This window comes from Pseudorca crassidens, chromosome 7, assembly GCF_039906515.1.
Source record: "Pseudorca crassidens isolate mPseCra1 chromosome 7, mPseCra1.hap1, whole genome shotgun sequence".
NCBI classification, from domain to species: Eukaryota; Metazoa; Chordata; class Mammalia; order Artiodactyla; family Delphinidae; genus Pseudorca; species Pseudorca crassidens.
Genome location: NC_090302.1, coordinates 47,262,385 through 47,282,074, shown reverse-complemented (window position 1 = coordinate 47,282,074; position 19,690 = coordinate 47,262,385). Strand labels below are relative to the sequence as shown.

Genomic DNA, 19,690 nt, shown 5'->3' with positions numbered 1-19,690 from the left:
ACATAGACTGGCTGAATAGATACAAGAACAAGACCCATATATATGCTGTCTACAAGAGACCCACTTCAGATCTAGGGACACATACAGACTGAAAGTGAGGGGATGGAAAAGGTATTCCATGCAAATGGAAATCAAAAGAAAGCTGGAATAGCAATACACATATCAGACAAAATAGACTTTAAACACTGTTAACAAAAGACAAAGAAGGACACTACATAATGATCAAGGAATCAATCTAAGAAGAAGATATAACAATTGTAATTATACATGCACCCAACATAGGAGCACCTCAATACATAAGGCAAATGCTAACAGCCATAAAAGGAGAAATTGAGAGTAACACAATAATAGTGAGGGACTTTAACACCCCACTTACAAAATGGACAGATCATCCAGACAGAATATCAATAAGGAAACACAGGTTTCAAATGACACATTAGATCAGATGGACTTAATTGATATTTACAGAGCATTCCATCCAAAAACAGAAGAATACACATTCTTTTCAATTGCACATGGAACACTCTCCTGGATAGATCACAGGCTGGGCCACAAAACAAGTCTTGGTAATTTAAGAAAATTGAAATCGTATCGAGCATATTTTCCAAACACAACACTATGAGATTAGAAATCAACTACAAGAAAAAAAAAACTGTAAACACTGTAGTGGAATAACTGAGGACATGGAAAGGAGACGTGACCCATGAGCCCTCCCCCCCCCCCCCCCCCAGCAAACTGGGGGCTGGCGAATAAGCCAGAACTGCAAACAGTCCTGATTGCTTTGAGCCCTCCCGGCAAACCAGGGGCATGCGAATAAGCCAGAGTTGTGAACAGTTCTGAATGCTCTGAGCGCCCCCCCTGGCAAACTGGGGGCCTGCAAAGAAGCACTGAGTGCTTTGGGCACTGATCCATGAGATGTCCTCAGTATAATCAGAGTGGTGGGAATGCAAGGAAATGTCCTTGTGCTACTTCAGTATAATCAAAATAATGGTGGGAACTTTGTGCTGCTTTCGCGCTCAAGGACGAAGCACGGCAGGTGCTCACGAAAGCCAATTATTGCTTGTATAATTAATAAAAACACAGGTTGCTGCTTTGGCACTTCTGAAATGTTAAGAAAACAAGTCTTAAAGTGTAAACCTAGATAATGCTTTAATAAAAGTTACCACAGCAAGACAGACGGCGCTGCTTTGCCTGAGCGAGCGGCAGCCCTCTACTGCTGTGCTTTGGCACAATTCATCTCGTGTGATGAGCTTACTTTCGGCCCTGTCCTAAGAATAAACTACAACACTTGGCGCCCGAACAGGGACCTGAACGTAAGTAATCACGTGATCGCGGGACCGCAGGGGAAATTGGTCCGCTCAGAGTAGGCGAAACCTTCGGCAACAGTAGAGTAACTGTAATGGGGAATTCCCATTCAGTAGAATTTCAATACGTTAAACTCCTGAAACAGTTATTACAGAGTTCAGGAGTGAAAGTGAAACAAGAATCTTTTGATGAATTGTTTGCGCTGGTTCGTAAACATTGTTACTGGTTTCGACCTACTGGTCATAACCAGTTGAATTTAAAAGTTTGGAAACAGGTTATGCGAGCCTTAAGAAGAGCTCATCAGCATGGAGACCCTATATCTGTCCGTGTTTGGTCTCTTTGTAAATTAATTTCCCTTTCCCTGGAACCATTACAATCTGAAACTGAAAGTGACTATGGGGCGCGTTCTCAGCGTCCGAATTCTGCTCCCGATCCTTCTGCTGCTTTTCGTACTCTGTTTCGTGAGTCTCCTATAGAGGACTTTCCTCCGCCTCCTCCTCCCCTTGTGTCTGAGACAGGAGAGGATTTTTCGGATTCCAGTGATGAAGGGGCTTTTTCTGATGGTAATAAAGATCGGGAGCAGGCTAGCAAACAAAATGAAATGCCACTTTCTCAACAGAATGAGATTTCTGATATGCTTTCAAAGTTAAAAAATTTGATGACTAAACTGGAAGAAAATAAAAGCAATACTACTACTCCTTCATATCAGGAGCCATGTCCTACTATTCCTTCGGCTCCTCCTTTAGAATTAGCTTATCCTGTTGGAGCCTCTCGTCAGTTTCACTTTCCTCTAAAACCTGAATCTAATAGACTGTTGTTGAAAGAAGAGATGAATAAACAAGAAAAGCAATATTCTAAATCATTTTTTGCTTTCCCTACTGTTAGACAAGCTATGCCTGCTAATGATCAATTTCCAAATGGATATGTAAATGTTGAGTATAACCATCATGATATAAAAATTTTAAAAATGCTAAAAGAAGCCATTAATGCGTATGGGATGCATTCTAATTATGTTCGGGGACTCTTGTCTGCTTATGCTACTGAAAACATGTTAAAAAATTGATATGTTTTCAGAAGCATACCTAGATAGAAGACCTTGAAATAGTCACTGTGAACTTTCTCCCCAGGCTGAACAAGAACTTAAATGGATAGAAAAACATATACATGATGCACAATTGGATCGGATTGAATCTCTCGATCATTTACGACTTATTGTATTTCATACTCCTCATTCTCCTACTGGTTTACTACAACAACAAGATAATCTCATAGAATGGATATTTTTAGCTCAAAAAGCTCAAAAGAAATTACAATCTTATATACAAAAAATAGCTGATATTATTATTAAAGGTAGGTAACGATTAAGGCAACTATGGGGTCAGGACCCACATGAACTTATAGTCCCTTTTTCAAACAAAGAAATACAAACTCTTTTTCAACTAGAGGATAACTGGCAAATTGCCTGTGCTCATTATATAGGTAAAATACATAATCATCATCCTTCTGAAAAACGTTTACAATTTTTGAAAAAGACTAATTGGATTTCGACAAAAATAGTTCATTTAGATCCTGTTATAGGACCAACTTTTTTTACTGATGCCAATAAAACGGGAAGAGCAGGATATGCTAACAGTCATGATCAAAAGGTGTTACAATCTCCATATGTTTCAGTTCAAAAAGCAGAACTATTTGCTGTAATACTATTGTTACAAGATTATCCAATTGCTCTTAATATAATTACAGACTCTCAGTATGTGGAATTTACAGTTAAAAATATTGAGACCGCTTTTATCCCAAATAATGGATCAGAACTGCATTCTTTATTTTTGCAAATACAACATATAATTAGACTACGTACTGCACCACTTTATATTACTCATATTCGTGCTCATACTCATTTACCCGGTCCATTGGTAGATGGAAATGATTTTATTGATACTTTAGTGGGTACCGTACAATTAGCTACAGCAGAACATCACAGATATCATACTAATGCCAGAAGATTGAAAAAATAAATTTAATCTTACATGGAAACAAGCAAAAACTATTCTCCGTACATGCCCGCAATGTGCTGCTATTAATCAACCTTGTTTGAATATTGGAGTTAACCCTAAAGGCTTATCTGCTAATGCTATCTGGCAAATGGATGTAACTCAATATCCTGGTTTTGGAAAGTTAAAATATATTCATCATTCTGTAGATACCTACTCTCATTTCTCATGGGCAACTCCATTATCTTCTGAAAAAGCTGATGCTGTAATAACTCATTTATTAGAAGCTTTTGCTGTACGAAAATTCCCAACAGCATAAAAACTGATAATGCTTCTGCATATCACTCTCAAAAATGTCAGACTTTTTTTGCCACACATAATATACGGCATGTTACAGGTATCCCAGGAAACAGTACGGGACAAGCGGTTATTGAACGACAAAACCGCACTTTGAAAGAAATGCTTATAAAACAAAAAGGGGGAGATGAGGTACAAAGTCCTAGGAAAAGAATACATATCGCTTTATTTACTCTTAATTTTTTGAATCATGGAGAAGATGATCTTAGTGCAGCTGACAGACATTGGACAAAAATAAGTACACAAGAACTTAGACAATCTGTTTTTATATTAAATGAAAATACTAACACTTGGGAACCTGGCGAGGTTCTTCGTTGGGGTCGAGGATATGCTTTTGTTTCTGCAGGAGCTGAATCCTATTGGGTGCCGGCTAAGAAGATAAAGCTTCGGGATGGCAACTAAGCGTAGCCTTGATGTGACGGGAATGACGAAGGGATTTGCGGAGATGGATTTGAGCAAGAGAGCATTCCGTGTGCCATGGGATCAAACAAAGAGGGCGTCTCCATTGACTTGGGGGCAAGTGAAAAAGTTTGCAGGCACTGCTGAAAATCTTGTCATTTAAACCCCTCACTAGCACCAATCTTTTTGTAGCTATGTTGGCAATGTTGTCTGCACAGGTAATAAGCATATCAGCCAATGAGATAAATTGTACTAACCATACTTATTGGACTTATATTCCTAACCCTCCTCTTAATATGGGGGTTACCTGGTGGGATGCCCCAATTCTCGTATATGTAAATGAGTCTGGATGGTTGCCTGGTCCTTTTGATGACAGAGGCCCTTTGAAGCCGGAAGAAGAAGGAACGATAATAGAGAATTACACGGTGGGTGTTAATGGATCTCCTATTTGTATGGGAAAGGGAGATCATTGCCTTAAAATGAATTATCAGGCATGGTTAAGTGCTGTCAAAAATGAAAGCAGATATCATGGGTTATATCTTTTGAGTGCTTATAGTTTTAAAAGTTCTAATTCCACTCTTAATGAAAATGTTTCTGCACCTTATTTGCCTCCACGCCGGGTGCCTCTCATGGATCGATTATCGGATTGGGTCCATTGGACTCGATGCCGAGGAGAAATGGCTCGGGTTCTTGTTAATACTTCTTGGGGAAGCGTCATTGATTCGAGCCCTTTTGGCTCCGCCCGAGGAAAAAAGGGTTTGAAGAATTTATACTGGCATAAAGAGGATAACACTATTTATAGCAATACTATTAATGATACCATAGTATGGCATGCTGGAGGGTTTTCTCCTCCTGGTCCTCATTTAAATGGATATCCTATCCAAAAGGACTTATGGAAGCTTATGGCAGCTCTGAGAAAGATTAATGCCTGGGTAGGACATATGGTTAACAAATCTGAAAATCATAGTTTGATTTTTCATAAAGATGTTACTCGGTATACTCGTAGTTGTGTGAAATTACCTTATATATTGTTAAAGGGACCAGCTGTATGGAATGAGACTCAAGGTATTATAATGTGTAAAAATTGCTCTCTATATACCTGCATTAACTCTAGTATTTTAACATATCTACTGAAAGTTTGTATATCTTACGAGCTCGGACAGGTCTTTGGCTCCCTGTCAATCTTGGAAGGGAATGGCAAGAATCTCTTCCTATGGCTGTTTTGCAATATTTAGCTGATGCATTAAAAAGAAGTAAAAGATTTGTAGGAACGTTGATTGCAGCTGTCATGGGTATTATAGCCATAACAGCTTCTACTGCAGGATTGCTAATGCTCATTATAATAATAATCATATGTTTAATTGTAGTCCGACGACGAGTGAAAGCTACCCGCCATGCAACATCGCAACAAGCTGCTGTGTTTTCCTTGATGCTGCACAAGCTGCAAAATAATTCCATGTAGTTTAGTACCGAGAGTAATGCTGCCGTGTTCTCCTTGATGCTGCAAAAATTGTAAAACGAAAAAGGGGGAAATGTAGTGGAATAACTGAGGACATGGAAAGGAGACGTGACCCATGAGCCCTCCCCCCCAGCAAACTGGGGGCTGACGAATAAGCCAGAACTGCAAACAGTCCTGATTGCTTTGAGCCCCCCCCCCCGGCAAACCGGGGGCATACGAATAAGCCAGAGTTGTGAACAGTTCTGAATGCTTTGAGCGCCCCCCGGCAAACCCGGGGCCTGCAAAGAAGCATTGAGTGCTTTGGGCACTGATCCATGAGATGTCCTCAGTATAATCAGAGTGGTGGGAACGCAAGGAAATGTCCTTGTGCTACTTCAGTATAATCAAAATAATGGTGGGAACTTTGTGCTGCTTTCGCGCTCAAGGACGAAGCACGGCAGGTGCTCACGAAAGCCAATTATTGCTTGTATAATTAATAAAAACATAGGTTGCTGCTTTGGCACTTCTGAAATGTTAAGAAAACAAGTCTTAAAGTGTAAACCTAGATAATGCTTTAATAAAAGTTACCACAGCAAGACAGACGGCGCTGCTTTGCCTGAGCGAGCGGCAGCCCTCTACTGCTGTGCTTTGGCACAATTCATCTCGTGTGATGAGCTTACTTTCGGCCCTGTCCTAAGAACAAACTACAACAAAACACACACACACACACACACACACACACACACACAAACGTGGAGGCTGAAGAATATGCTACTAAACAACCAGTGAATCACTGAAGAAGTCAAAGAGGAAATCAAAAAATACCTAGAGACAAATGAAAATGAAAACAGGACAATCCAAAACCTATGGGATGCAGCAAAATCAGTTCTAAGTGGAAAGTTTATAGTTATACAAGCTTGCCTCAGGAAACAAGAAAAATCTCAAATAAATGACCTAACCTTACAACTAAAGAACAAACAAAACCCAAAGTTAGTAGAAAGAAATAATAAAAAATCAGAGAAGAAATAAATGAAATAGAGATGAAGAAAACAATGGAAAAGATCAATGAAACTAAAATCTGGGTCTTTGAAAAGATAAACAAAATTGATTAACCTCTAGCCAGACTCATCAAGAAAAAAAAGGGAGAGGGCCCAAATCAATAAAATTAGAAATGAAAAAAAGTTACAACCAACACCACAGAAATACAAAGGACCATAAGAGACTACTACAAGTAACTCTATGCCAATAAAATGGACAACCTAGAAGAAATGGACAAATTCTTAGAAAGGTACAATATCCCAAGACTGAACCAGGAAGAAACAGAAAATATGAACAGACCAATCACAAGTACTGAAATCGAGTTTGTGATTTAAAAACTCCCAACAAACAAAAGTCCAGAACCAGAAGGCTTCACAGGTGAATTCTACCAAACATTTAGGAAGAGTTAACACCTATCCTGAAACTATTCCAAAAAATTGCAGAGGAAGGAACACTTCGGAACTTATTCTATGAGGCCACCATCACTTTGATGCCAAAACCTGACAAAGAGGGGCTTCCCTGGTGGCACAGTGGTTGAGAGTCCGCCTGCCGATGCAGGGGACACAGGTTCGTGCCCCGGTCCGGGAAGATCCCACATGCCGCGGAGCGGCTGGGCCCGTGAGCCATGGCCGCTGAGCCTGCGCGTCCGGAGCCTGTGCTCCACAACGGGAGAGGCCACAACAGTGAGAGGCTCGCATACCGCAAAAAAAAAAAAAAAAAAAAACCTGACAAAGATACCACAAAAAAAGAAAATTACAGGCCAATATCAGTGATGAATATAGACTCAAAAATCCTCAACAAAATACTCGCAAATCGAATCCAAGAATACATTAAAAGGATCATACACCATGATCAAGTGGGATTTATCCCAGGGTTGTGAGAATTTTTCAATACCCACAGATCAATCAGTGTGATACACCACATTAACAAATTAAAGAATAAAAACCATATGATCATCTCAATAGATGCAGAAAAAGCCACTGATAAAATTTCACATCCATTTATGATAAAAACTCTCCAGAGTGGGAATAGAGGGAACATACCTCAACATAATAAAGGTCATATATGACAAACCTACAGCTAACAACATAATCAATGGTGAAAAGCTGAAAGCATTTCCTCTAAGATCAGGAACAAGACAAGGATGTCCACTCTCACCACTTTTATTCAACATAGTTTTGGAAGTCCTAGCTACAGCAATCAGAGAAGAAAAAGAAATAAAAGGAATCCAAATTGGAAAAGAAGACATAAAACTGTCACTATCTGCAGATGACATGACACTATACAGAGAAAATCCTAAAGATGCTACCAGAAAACTACTAGAGCTCATCAATGAATTTGGTAAAGTTGCAGGATACAAAATTAATATGCAGAAATCTGTTGCATTTCTATACACTAACAATGAAAGATCAGAAAGAGAAATTAAGGAAATAATCCCATTTACCACTGCATCAAAAAGAATAAAATACCTCTGAATAAATCTCCCTAAGGAGCCACTTTGAAAACTACACAATGCTGAGGAAGAAATCGAAGATGACACAAACAGATGTAAAGATATACCGTGTTCTTGGATTGGAAGAGTCAATACTGTCAAAATGACTATACTACCCAAAATAATCTACAGATTTAATGCAATCCCTGTCAAACTGCCAAAGGCATTTTTCACAGCACTAGAACAAAAAATTTTTTAATTTGTATGGAGATACAAAAGACCCTAAATAGCCAAAGCAATCCTGAGAAAGAAAAACAGAGCTGGAGGAATCAGGCTCCCTGACTTTGGACTATACTACAAAGCTACAGCCATCAAAACAATATGGTGCTGGCACAAAAACAAATACCAATCAATGGAACAGGATAGAAAGCCCAGAAATAAACCCACACCCCCACCATAAATTAATCTATGACAAAGGTGGCAAGAATACAGAATGGAGAAAAGACAGCCTCTTCAATAAATGTTGCTGGGAAAACTGGACAGCTACATGTAAAAGAAATTAGAACACTCTCTAACGCCATGCACAAAAATAAACTCAAAATGGATTAAAGACCTCAATGTAAGACCAGATACTATAAAACTCTCAGAGGAAAACATAGGCAGAATGCTCTTTGACATAAATTGCAGCAATATCTTTTTGGATCCACCTCCTAGAGTAATGAAAATAAAAACAAAAATAAACAAATAGGACCTAATAAAACGTAAAAGCTTTTGCACAGCAAAGGAAGCCATAAACAAAATGAAAAGACAACCCACAGAATAGGAGAAAATATTTGCAAATGATGCAGCTGACAAAGGATTAATTTCCAAAATATACAAACAGCGCATGCAGCTCAATATCAAAAAAAATAAACCCAATCAAAAAATAGGCAGAACACCTAAATAGACATTTCTCCAAATAAGATATAAAGATTGACAAAAAGCTCATGAAAAGATGCTCAACATCACTAATTATTAGAGAAATGCAAATCAAAACTGCAATGAGGTATCACCTCACACTGGTCAGAATCGCCATCATTAAAAAGTCTACAAACAGTAAATGCTGGAGAGGGTGTGGAGAAAAGGGAACCCTCCTACACTCTTGGTGGGAATGTAAATTGGTACAGCCACTATGTAGAACAGAATGAAGCTTCCTTAAAAAACTAAAAATACAAAAAAAAAAAACCCCAAAACTAAAAATACAGCTGGGCGTATACCCAGAGAAAACCATAATTTGAAAGGATGCATGCACCCTGATGTTCATTGCAGCACTATTTACAATAGCCAGGACATGGAAGCAACTTAAATGCTCATCGACAGATGAATGGATAAAGAAGATGTGGTACATATATACAATGGAATATTACTCAGCCATTAAAAAGAATGAAATAATGCCATTTGCAGCAACATGGATGGACCTAGAGATTATCAGACTAAGTGAAGTAAAACAAAGAAAGACAAATATCATATGATATTGCTTATATGTGGAATCTAAAGAGATGATATTAATGGACTTACTTACACAACAGTAACAGACTCCCAGACTTCGATAACAAACTTATTGTTACCGAAGGGGAAAGGTGTGTGTGGGGGGAGGCGGGGATAAATTAGCAGTTTGGGATTAACAGATACACAACCCTATATATAAAATAGATAATCCATAAGGACCTACTGTATAGCACAGGGAACTCTACTCAATATTCTGTAATAACCTATATGGGAAAAGAATCATTGTATGTATATGTATAACTGAGCCACTTTGCTGTACACCTGAAACTAACAACATTGTAAATCAACTATACCCCAATATAAAATAAAAATTAAATTAAAAAAAAGAAGTGAATGGTGGCACATTCCTCCCAAAGAAGGACCTGCTCCCTCTGCAGAGGCAGCCACACTTTGATTCCATGGATTGGAGACCAACTGCAGGACAACCCTGGGAGCCATGAGCTGAATATGGCAGGGTCATATGACAGAAGGAGCCTGGGTCACAAGTCAGCAGTGAAAGAGAGTGTCCCCAGTCTGGGAGTACATGGATTGAAAGAGGACAAACTGGTCCCACAGAAAATCCATGAAGTGTTAAGACACTGCCATTCACATAGTGAAATCCAGATCTGTTAGTTTATACCTTGGCTGAGTCCTTTCAGTGCTCTCCCCCCTGTGCTACTGGACAGACCAAACACCAAGCAGGGGCAGCAGGAGGGGGGCCTCCTGGCGAGAAAGAGCCCTGTGACCTTTGCAGGCAGGATCAGGCTTCCCTGCTGCTGAAGGAAACTTGAACTCAGGAGAATGAGTCGAGTCCTCCACCACAGCGTGCCCCATCATTACTCCCTGACCTGCTCATGGGCAGAGAATAGGTAGTGGCATGGCACTGCTTTGATCTCCTAGTCTTCCTGGCACCGGGTCAGAGTGCTCAGAGCTCAGGCTGGTTTCCTCTGCCTGCAATCAGTGTTTCCACTTGCCCAATGCACTGGATACACAATCAAACTTTCTGTTTGTGCAGAATCATGAGCAGAGCCAAGTTAGAGACACTGTTTTATAGAACCCAACCCACAGCCTACTGATGGTCTGTCTTGTTGGCCAGGCACTTGTTTGGATTAGCAGCGAGACACTCCACAGGGTTCCTTGTGGTCAGCTGTGGCCCACAGGTATTGGCAACTGGAGACCGAGTGGCGGTCCCTTTGGAGTCATGGAAGGCCTGATGATGGCCACAAAAATGTCTGCCCAGCCTGTTCTGGAGTTGCTGTTCAGTGCTCTGGTGATGGTGTATGAATGCTTGAGCCAAGGCCTGGGTCTCTGTGGGTCTCTGGAAGATTCTGGTATATGCTATCCTGATTGTTGTTATAAAAAAAGAGTCAACATACTTTAAGGAGCTAGTAAAAAGAGCTAACAAAATACTTTTTGCTTGGGTTGAAGAATGTTGTAACGTCCATGAGAGGATCAGACTGATTCCACAAACTGATGGAGCCCTCAAGTCACCTGGAGAGGAGGCCAGTCCTCTGAATCACAGACTGAATTTGGCAGCATTTAGTAAATATCCAAACAGGTTCACGTCTTTATTTGAGGACACCGTAGACCTTCTCCAAAAAGAACAGAAAAGCGAACCCCCTAAACTTTCATTTCATGGAGTAATGATGGCTGGACTCCAAGGACAGACAAAACCACTTGAAGATGCATTAAAATCCTGTCGCTCCCTGGTGACTGATGCGAAAAACATCTTAAAAGCATCTCAGAAGAATGCAGAGCAATTTCAGAGGGAAATCATGGATGGTCTGGATAAAAATACTAATTTTCAGGAAGGCCTGTAACTGCTTTTCCAAAGGGCTGCCAGGTGGAAGGAAAGAGTGCAAGAATTGAAGGAACAGGAAAAAAATATCTGAGGACTCGAATACGTGAATGAAACAAGTTGTAAACGATAAGGAGAGCCAGTCAAAATATCTAAAACTACACACAGATAGCATTTTATGTTGGCAACTTGATATTAGACCAAAAGAGTAAATCAGAAAATGGAGATCACCTAGACTATGAATCAGTTGATTTGAAGAAACTCATTGATGCTGTTTACTTAAAAAGGCTTGAAGGACAAAGTCAAGGACACATTTTTGAATTTTGAGAAGATAATCAACTGAATAAAGAGCACATGGTCAAATAAAAAGTCATCAGCTTGAGGAAGCATATTTACAGCTTAAAAACTCACACCTTCAAAATGAAATCTAAAAGCTTCAGCTGAAACTTCAAATACTCCTTGAACTACCCCAAGAACGTAATGTAACTTCACAGAAAATCAACTGAGGCAGGAGTTAAACACTTAATAGAGAAGAAACTTCCCAAATTGAATGAAAACATCAGCTATCTACATCAGAAGTGTGACTCCTACAGGCAGATAGCAGCAGACTTGGAGAACGAATCAGAAAGAGCCATTTCCTTCCATCGAAGATGGATTATTAATCATGAGGAAAAAAAGCGCAAGGAGGTTGGTTGGTAACTGTCGACTGAGAGAAAGTTCAACGAGCTAAGCAAAGAATATGGTCACAAGGAACAAAAAGTGGCTGATGCCGAGTTTAGATCCCAGCTTTTGCCCAGTGGCTCCCCGACTGTTCCACATGCAGCCCTGGGCAGAGGCCTGAGAGGGTCAGAGAATCCCCTGGACCATCAGGTCCCTGAAAAGGAGAATTAAGTTGTGAGGACTCAGGGATCTGGGTCACCTGCAGATTTGATTCAGGTTTGTAGCAGGTGATCCCCAAATATCTACAACCACAATCTGACTGTTTCCTCTCTTTGAGAAGAATAATTTTGATTTACCTTTATAGTTTAACTGCTGTTATTTAATTAATGCTACATTTGTTCTTACTGTCGAAAACAGTGTTTTCCAAATATAGACAGTTTAAATATAATTCTTATGGATACTGTATTCCCACTTCAATTTTATTTCCTCTAGAATCAGATGGTGTATTTTATTTTGATTGAAATTAAAAGTCCACTATACTAAACCATAATTGAGGGAGGTTTGACATCACTGGATGAAGACATTTGAAACAATAAAGATCACTTCTATATGCTATGAGTTTTTATTAAATATCTATAAAAGTTACTTAATATTTATTTCAATAAGTTTTAATTGGTTTTAAAAACAATGAAAAAAACCCCACAAAAGACCTAAATAACAACACCCCCAGCTAAACTTAGCAATATTTTTATTACTTTAATCCTAAATTTACTGGTTATTTTAGGGGAGTTAACATTTTGCAACCATTTGTTTCTTTTGTAACTTTTCTAACTTTTCCTAGCCTTTATTTGGCTAAAGATATTCTTTGCTGTTTAAATACTTGTAAATTTTATGCAGTCAAAAAAGTCTTCATTTATGAAAAAAAATTGCATGTGCTCTCCTGCCAGCAGGCAGTCATTGCTGAACTGTCCCTTACAAAAGGTGACAGTCATTTCCTCCACACAGGATGCTCTACTGTGATACCCCATCCCCACCATCACAGATGATTGGCCAAGTATTTGTATTTGATTCAAGCTACTATACCAATCCAAAGATCTCTCCCTAGAATTAGAATTCAAGACCTAAATAAGCTAAGTGGGTTTGTCGCTGGAGCCATAATGGCATTATATTCAGAGGCTGAGTATATATTCCCATTTGGGAATGGATGTTTAAAGCCATCAATGAGCCAGATGAGTAAGCAGATTCAGCCTGTAGAGAGAAGTAGAGCAGGGCAGACCTGTGCAGAGAAGCAAAGACAAGAGACCACATGGCCCCAGAAGACAGCAGCTGTGTTGGCCACTTGATATCTTATTTTCACCCTCAATTAAGGCTCCCCAAACGCCTGTGTATACTCCCTTGTTATTGTATTAAATCCTCTTTGGCTTTTTTTTTTTTGGCATAAACAAGAAGCATTTATTTCTTACAGTTCTGGACACTGGAAGTCCAAGATGAGAGTACCATCATAGTCGGGTACTGGTGAGAACCCTTCTGAGTTACAGACAGCTAATTTCTCATTGCATCTTTTTTTTTTTTAACATCTTTACTGGAGTATAATTGCTTTACGATGGTGTGTTAGTTTCTGCTTTATAACAAAGTGACTCACCTATACATATACATATATCGCCATATCTCCTCCCTCCCCCCCTCCCTATCCCACCCCTCTAGGTGGTCACAAAGCACCAAGCTGATCTCCCTGTGCTATGCGGCTGCTTCCCACTAGCTATTTTACATTTGGCAGTATATATATGTCCATGTCATTCTCTCACTTTGTCCCAGCTTACCCTTCCCCCTCCCAGTGTCCTCAAGTCCATTCTCTACGTCTGCATTTTTATTCCTGTCCAGCCCCTAGGTTCTTCAGAACCTTTTTTCTTTTTCTTTTTTTTAGATTCCATATATATGTGTTAGCATACGGTATTTGTTTTTCTCTTTCTGACTTACTTCATTCTGTATGACAGACTCTAGGTCCATCCACCTCGCTACAAATAACTCAATTTCGTTTCTTTTTATGGCTGTGTCTTGTATATATGGGCCACATCTTCTTTATCCATTCATCTGTCGACGGACACTTAGGTTGCTTCCATGTCCTGGCTATTGTAAACAGAGCTGCAATGAACACTGTGGTACATGACTCTTTGAATTATGGTTTTCTCAGGGTATATGCCCAGTAGTGGGATTGCTGGGTTGTATGGTAGTTCTACTTTTAGTTTTTTAAGGAACCTCCATACTGTTCTCCATAGTGGCTGTATCAATTTACATTCCCACCAACAGAGCAAGAGGGTTCCCTTTTCTCCACACCCTCTGCAGCATTTATTGTTTGTAGATTTTTTGATGATGGCCATTCTGACTGGTGTGAGGGGATACTTCATTGTAGTTTTGATTTGCATTTCTCTAATGATTAGTGATGTTGAGCATCCTTTCATGTGTTTGTTGGCAAACTGTACATCTTTGGAGAAATGTCTATTTAGATCTTCTGCCCATTTTTGGATTGGGTTGTTGTATCTTTACACAGTAAAAAAGCAAGAGAGTTCTTTGGGGTCCTTTTTTATTTCTTAAAGAGTATTAATTCCATTCATGAGGTTGGCACCCTCATGACCCCTAATCATCTCCCAAAGGCCCCACCTCCTAATACCATCGCACTGGAGAGTAGGATTTCACCATATGAATTTTGAAGAACACAAAAATTCAGTCAATAAAAATATGGTTGATCAGTTTGACTCAAAATATCAACTTTTTGTGGTAAATGATTACAAGGTAGCTCAAAAGTCCAGCTTTAGTATAAAAGAAGATCTAACACTGTAGCCTGGAGGTGATCTCTTTTCAATCTTTTTTTTTTGAATTTTATTTATTTATTTATTTATTATACAGCAGGTTCTTATTCGTCATCTGTTTTATACATATTAGTGTATATATACAACTCTTGAATAAAGACCTGCCTCCCATTACAACGGGATTTTAAAATTCCTTCTGAGGCAACTGTTATGCTGGCACACATTTCTTAAGGTCAGTGAGGGGGTTGAGGGGTGGGGGTGGGGTGTAATCAGGGGTTTCTTCTGCCATTTTGACAAGTTAGAGTTAACAGTCTTCACTGGTAAGGTGAAAGAAGCTTCTGTTACCACAGTCGGTTAGTCTGATTACCCTACTAGTATTCTTTACGTTTCCACCTATGAAATAAGCCTCTGCACTTAGATAGCTGCCACCTCCTGCCTACTTCTCAGTTACACACCAAAAGTAGCTGAACATCTCTTAACAGTTTATAAGGGGAGGGAACAAGTGACTTATGCAGTGGACTCCGCAGTCCTTGATAGGGTGGCACCAGTTTCCCAGAGGTAGGACACCCCAACCAGATGTACTCCCCACTCTGAGGAGGAACAGATTTTTCTGACTTCCTCTCCTACTTCTCCTTTAAAAGTGAAAAGTAAAACTAAGATTGAGTTAATAACAATAGCAAACAGTGTGTGCTTTGCCGGGAAGGAAGAAATTTTCCTCTACCGTTCTGGCTGGTCTAGGAATTAAATTGACATGAGAGAGATTAACAGGAGAAAATGAAACAAAAAGTTCAACAACATGTATACATGGGAGAGAGCCAGAAAAACTGAGTAACTCACCAAAATGCAAGAATACATATGATTCTTTCAAAGTGGATGAAACTGGCTCTTTGGTACAAGATGTAAATTGGTATTTTTCAAGTACAAGTTGAGATTGCAAGTGATCCAGGAAGATGGAGATACTGTTTAAGCAGTGTACCATCTAGTGGCCACAGCTTGAACAGATTGCTCTGTGAAGCAATCAATGTCTCCCTCCAAAAGGGCCAAGGTGCACAGGAAAAAAGAGGCTAAATTAATTTTATCGTGATACCCAGAAGAATAGAAATTCATAATTTTAATAAAGGCTTAAAACAATAAAAGAAAATTTAGAGTATTATTTTTCTAGTAGGAAGTTAGACTTTCTTTTTTCCTGTACAAGGAAATTAATAAATAATTGCTTAGGTTGAACCCAGACTCTATAATAGACCATGCATAAAGAAAATTATATTCTTGATGCAAACAAATATCATTTACTTACTGTCCTTAATGAAGACAATTTCACAAGGAAAAAAAAAAGGAAACAAAATCATGATATCCCAAATCACTTGCCTGTATCACTTTAGTACTTAGAAAATAAAAGGCAAAGATTTGTCCATCAAAAGGAAGCTTCCTTGTGGAAATACTGCAAAGTGATGAACTTCCATGGTCATCTTGAAGTTGGCTTAAGAAGTAAGGATGTAGTAAAAACCGTTTTACACGTTCACCATAATAAAATTCAACAACACTGCCTGGAATTTGCTCAATTATTTTAGATACATGATTCAAACCATAACGTTTCTCCTAGCTTATGCAAACCAACTACCAGTTAAAGACATCAGCCTTTCGGTCAGGATTACACAGTGAAATGAAATCATCATCAGGGAAATGGGGAAATGGTGCTATAAGGGTCCCAAGAAGGATGTTAAGAATCAAGTCTTAGAAACTTAGAACCTCAGATTTGGAAGGAAACTTGATCATCTTGTCTGAGCTCAGGACATTGGTCCACCAGAGACCTCCCGGCTGCATGTAATATCAAATGGCAAAAACTCTCCCAGAGATCTCCATCTCAATGCTAAGACCCAGCTCCACTCAACGACCAGCAAGCTACAGTGCTGGACACCCTATGCCAAACAACTAGCAAGACAGGAACACAACACAACACATTAGCAGAGAGGCTGCCTAAAATCATAATAAGATCACAGACACCCCAAAACACACCACCGGACGCAGTCCTGACAACCAGAAAGACAAGATCCAGCCTCATCCACCTGAACACAGGCACCAGTCCCCTTCACCAGGAAGCCTACACAACCCACTGAACCTACCTTAGCCCCTGGGGGCAGACACCAAAAACAATGGGAACTACAAACCTGCAGCCTGTGAAAAGGAGATCCCAAACACAGTAAGTGAGGCAAAATGGGAAGACAGAGAAAACCACAGAGATGAAGAAGCAAGGTAAAAACCCACCAGGCCAAACAAATGAAGAGGAAATAGGCAGGCTACCCGAAAAAGAATTCAGAGTAATGACAGTGAAGATGATCCAAAATCTTGGAAATCAAATGGAGAAAACACAAGAAACGTTTAACAAGTACCTAGAAGAACTAAAAGAGCAAAGAAACAATGATGAACAACACAATAAATGAAATTTAAAATTCTCTAGAAGGAATCAATAGCAGAATAATTGAGGCAGAAGAACGGATGAGTGACCTGGAAGATAAAATAGTACAAATAACTACCAAAGAGCAGAATAAAGAAAAAAGAATGAAAAGAATTGAGGACAGTCTTAGAGACCACTGAGACAACATTAAACACAGCAACATTCGAATTATAGGGGTCACAGAAGAAGAAGAGAAAAAGAAAGGGACTGAGAAAATATTTGAAGAGATTATAGTTGAAAACTTCCCTAATATGGGAAAGGAAATATTCAATCAAGTCCAGGAAGCGCAGAGAGTCCCATACAGGATAAACGCAAGGAGAAACACGCCAAGACATATACTAATCAAACTATCAAAAATTAAATACAAAGAAAAAATATTAAAAGCAGCAAGGGAAAAACAAAAAATAACATACAAGGGAATCCCCATAAGGTTAACAGCTGATCTTTCAGCAGAAACTCTGTAAGCCAGAAGGGAGTGGCAGCACATATTTAAAATGATGAAAGGCAAAACCCTACAACAAAGATTACTCTACCCAGCAAGGATCTCATTCAGATTCGACAAAGAAATTACAACCTTTACAGACAAGCAAAAGCTAAGAGAATTCAGCACCACCAAACCAGCTTTACAACAAATGCTACAGGAACTTCCCTAGGCAGGAAACACAAGAAAAGGAAAAGACCTACAAAAACAAACCCAAAACGATTAAGAAAGTGGTAATAGGAACATACATATCGATAATTAGCTTAAATGTAAATGGATTAAATGCTCCAACCAAAAGACATAGACTGGCTGAATGGATACAAAAACAAGACCCTTACATATGCTGTCTACAAGAGACCCACTTCAGACCTAGGGACATTTATAGACTGCAAATGAGGGGATGGAAAAAGATATTCCATGCAAGTGGAAATCGAAAGAAAACTAAGTAGCAATTCTCGTATCACCCAAAAGAGACTTTAAACACTATTACAAGAGACAAAGAAGGACACTATATAATTATCAAGAGATCAATCCAAGAAGAAGATATAACAATTGTAAATATTTATACATCCAACATAGGAGCAGCTCAATTACATAAGGCAAATGCTAACAGCCCTGAGAGGGGAAATCAACAGTAACACAAATATAGTAGGGGACTTTAACACCCCACTTTCACCAATGGACAGATCATCCAAAATGAAAATAAATAAGGAAACACAAGCTTTAAATGATACATTAAACAAGATAGATTTAATTGATATTTATATGACATTTCATCCCAAAACAACAGAATACACTTTCTGCTCAAGTGTTCATGGAACATTCTCCAGGAGACATCGAATCTTGGGTCATAAATCAACCCTTGGTAAATTTAAGAAAACTGAAATCGTATCAAGTATCTTTTCCCACCACAACGCTATGAGACTAGATATCAATTACAGGAAAAAATCTGTAAAAAAAAAAAAAACCAACACATGGAGGCTAAACAATACACTACTTAATAACCAAAACATCACTGAAGAAATCAAAAGGAAATCAAAAATTACTTTGAAAAAATGACAATGAAAACAAAACGACCCAAAACCTATGGGATGCAGCAAAAGCAGTTCTAAGAGGGAAGTTTATAGAAATACAATCCTACGTCAGGAAACAAGAAAAATCTCAAACAACCTAACCTTACACCTAAAGCAATTAGAGAAAGAAGGACCAAAAAACCCCCAAATTTAGCAGAAGGAAAGAAATCATAGAGATCAGGTCCGAAATAAAGGAAACAATAGCAAAGATCAATAAAACAAAAAGCTGATTCTTTGAGAAGATAAACAAAATTGATAAACCATTAGCCAGACTCATCAAGAAAAAAAGGGAGAAGACTCAAATCAACAGAATTAGAAATGAAAAAGCAGAAGTAACAACTGACACTGCAGAAATACAAGGATCATGAGAGATTACCAGAAGCAACTATATGCCAATAAAATGGACAAACTGGAAGACATGGACACATTCTTAGAAAAGCACACCCTTCCAAGACTGAACCAAGAAGAAACAGAAAATATGAACAATCACAAGCACTGAAATTGAGACTGGGATTAAAAACCTTACAACAAACCAAAGCCCAGGACCAGATGGCTTCACAGGCGAATTCCATCAAACACTTAGAGAAGAGCTAACACCTATCCTTCTCAAGCTCTTCGAAAAAATAGCAGAGGGGGGAACACTCCCAAACTCATTCTATGAGGCCACCATCACCCTGATACCTAAACCACAGATGTCACAAAAAAATAAAACTACAGGCCAATATCACTGATGAACACAGATGCAAAAATCCTCAACAAAATACTAGCAAACAGAATCCAACAGCACATTAAAAGGATCATACACTATGATCAAGTGCAGTTTATCTCAGGAAAGCAAGGATTCTTCACTATATGCAAATCAATCAATGTGATAAACCATATTGACAAATTGAAGCAGAAAAACCATATGATCATCTCAACAGATGCAGAAA

General features: G+C 39.0%; 1 long non-coding RNA gene across 1 annotated transcript; it reads left to right on the top strand.

The window, feature by feature from the left end:
* Positions 1-1,179: 1,179 nt before the first annotated feature.
* LOC137227036 (uncharacterized) lies at positions 1,180-6,072 on the top strand. The gene is made up of 3 exons (XR_010944663.1): positions 1,180-1,313; positions 4,000-4,270; positions 5,420-6,072. It is a non-coding gene; the product is annotated as an uncharacterized lncRNA (long non-coding RNA).
* Positions 6,073-19,690: the final 13,618 nt, after the last annotated feature.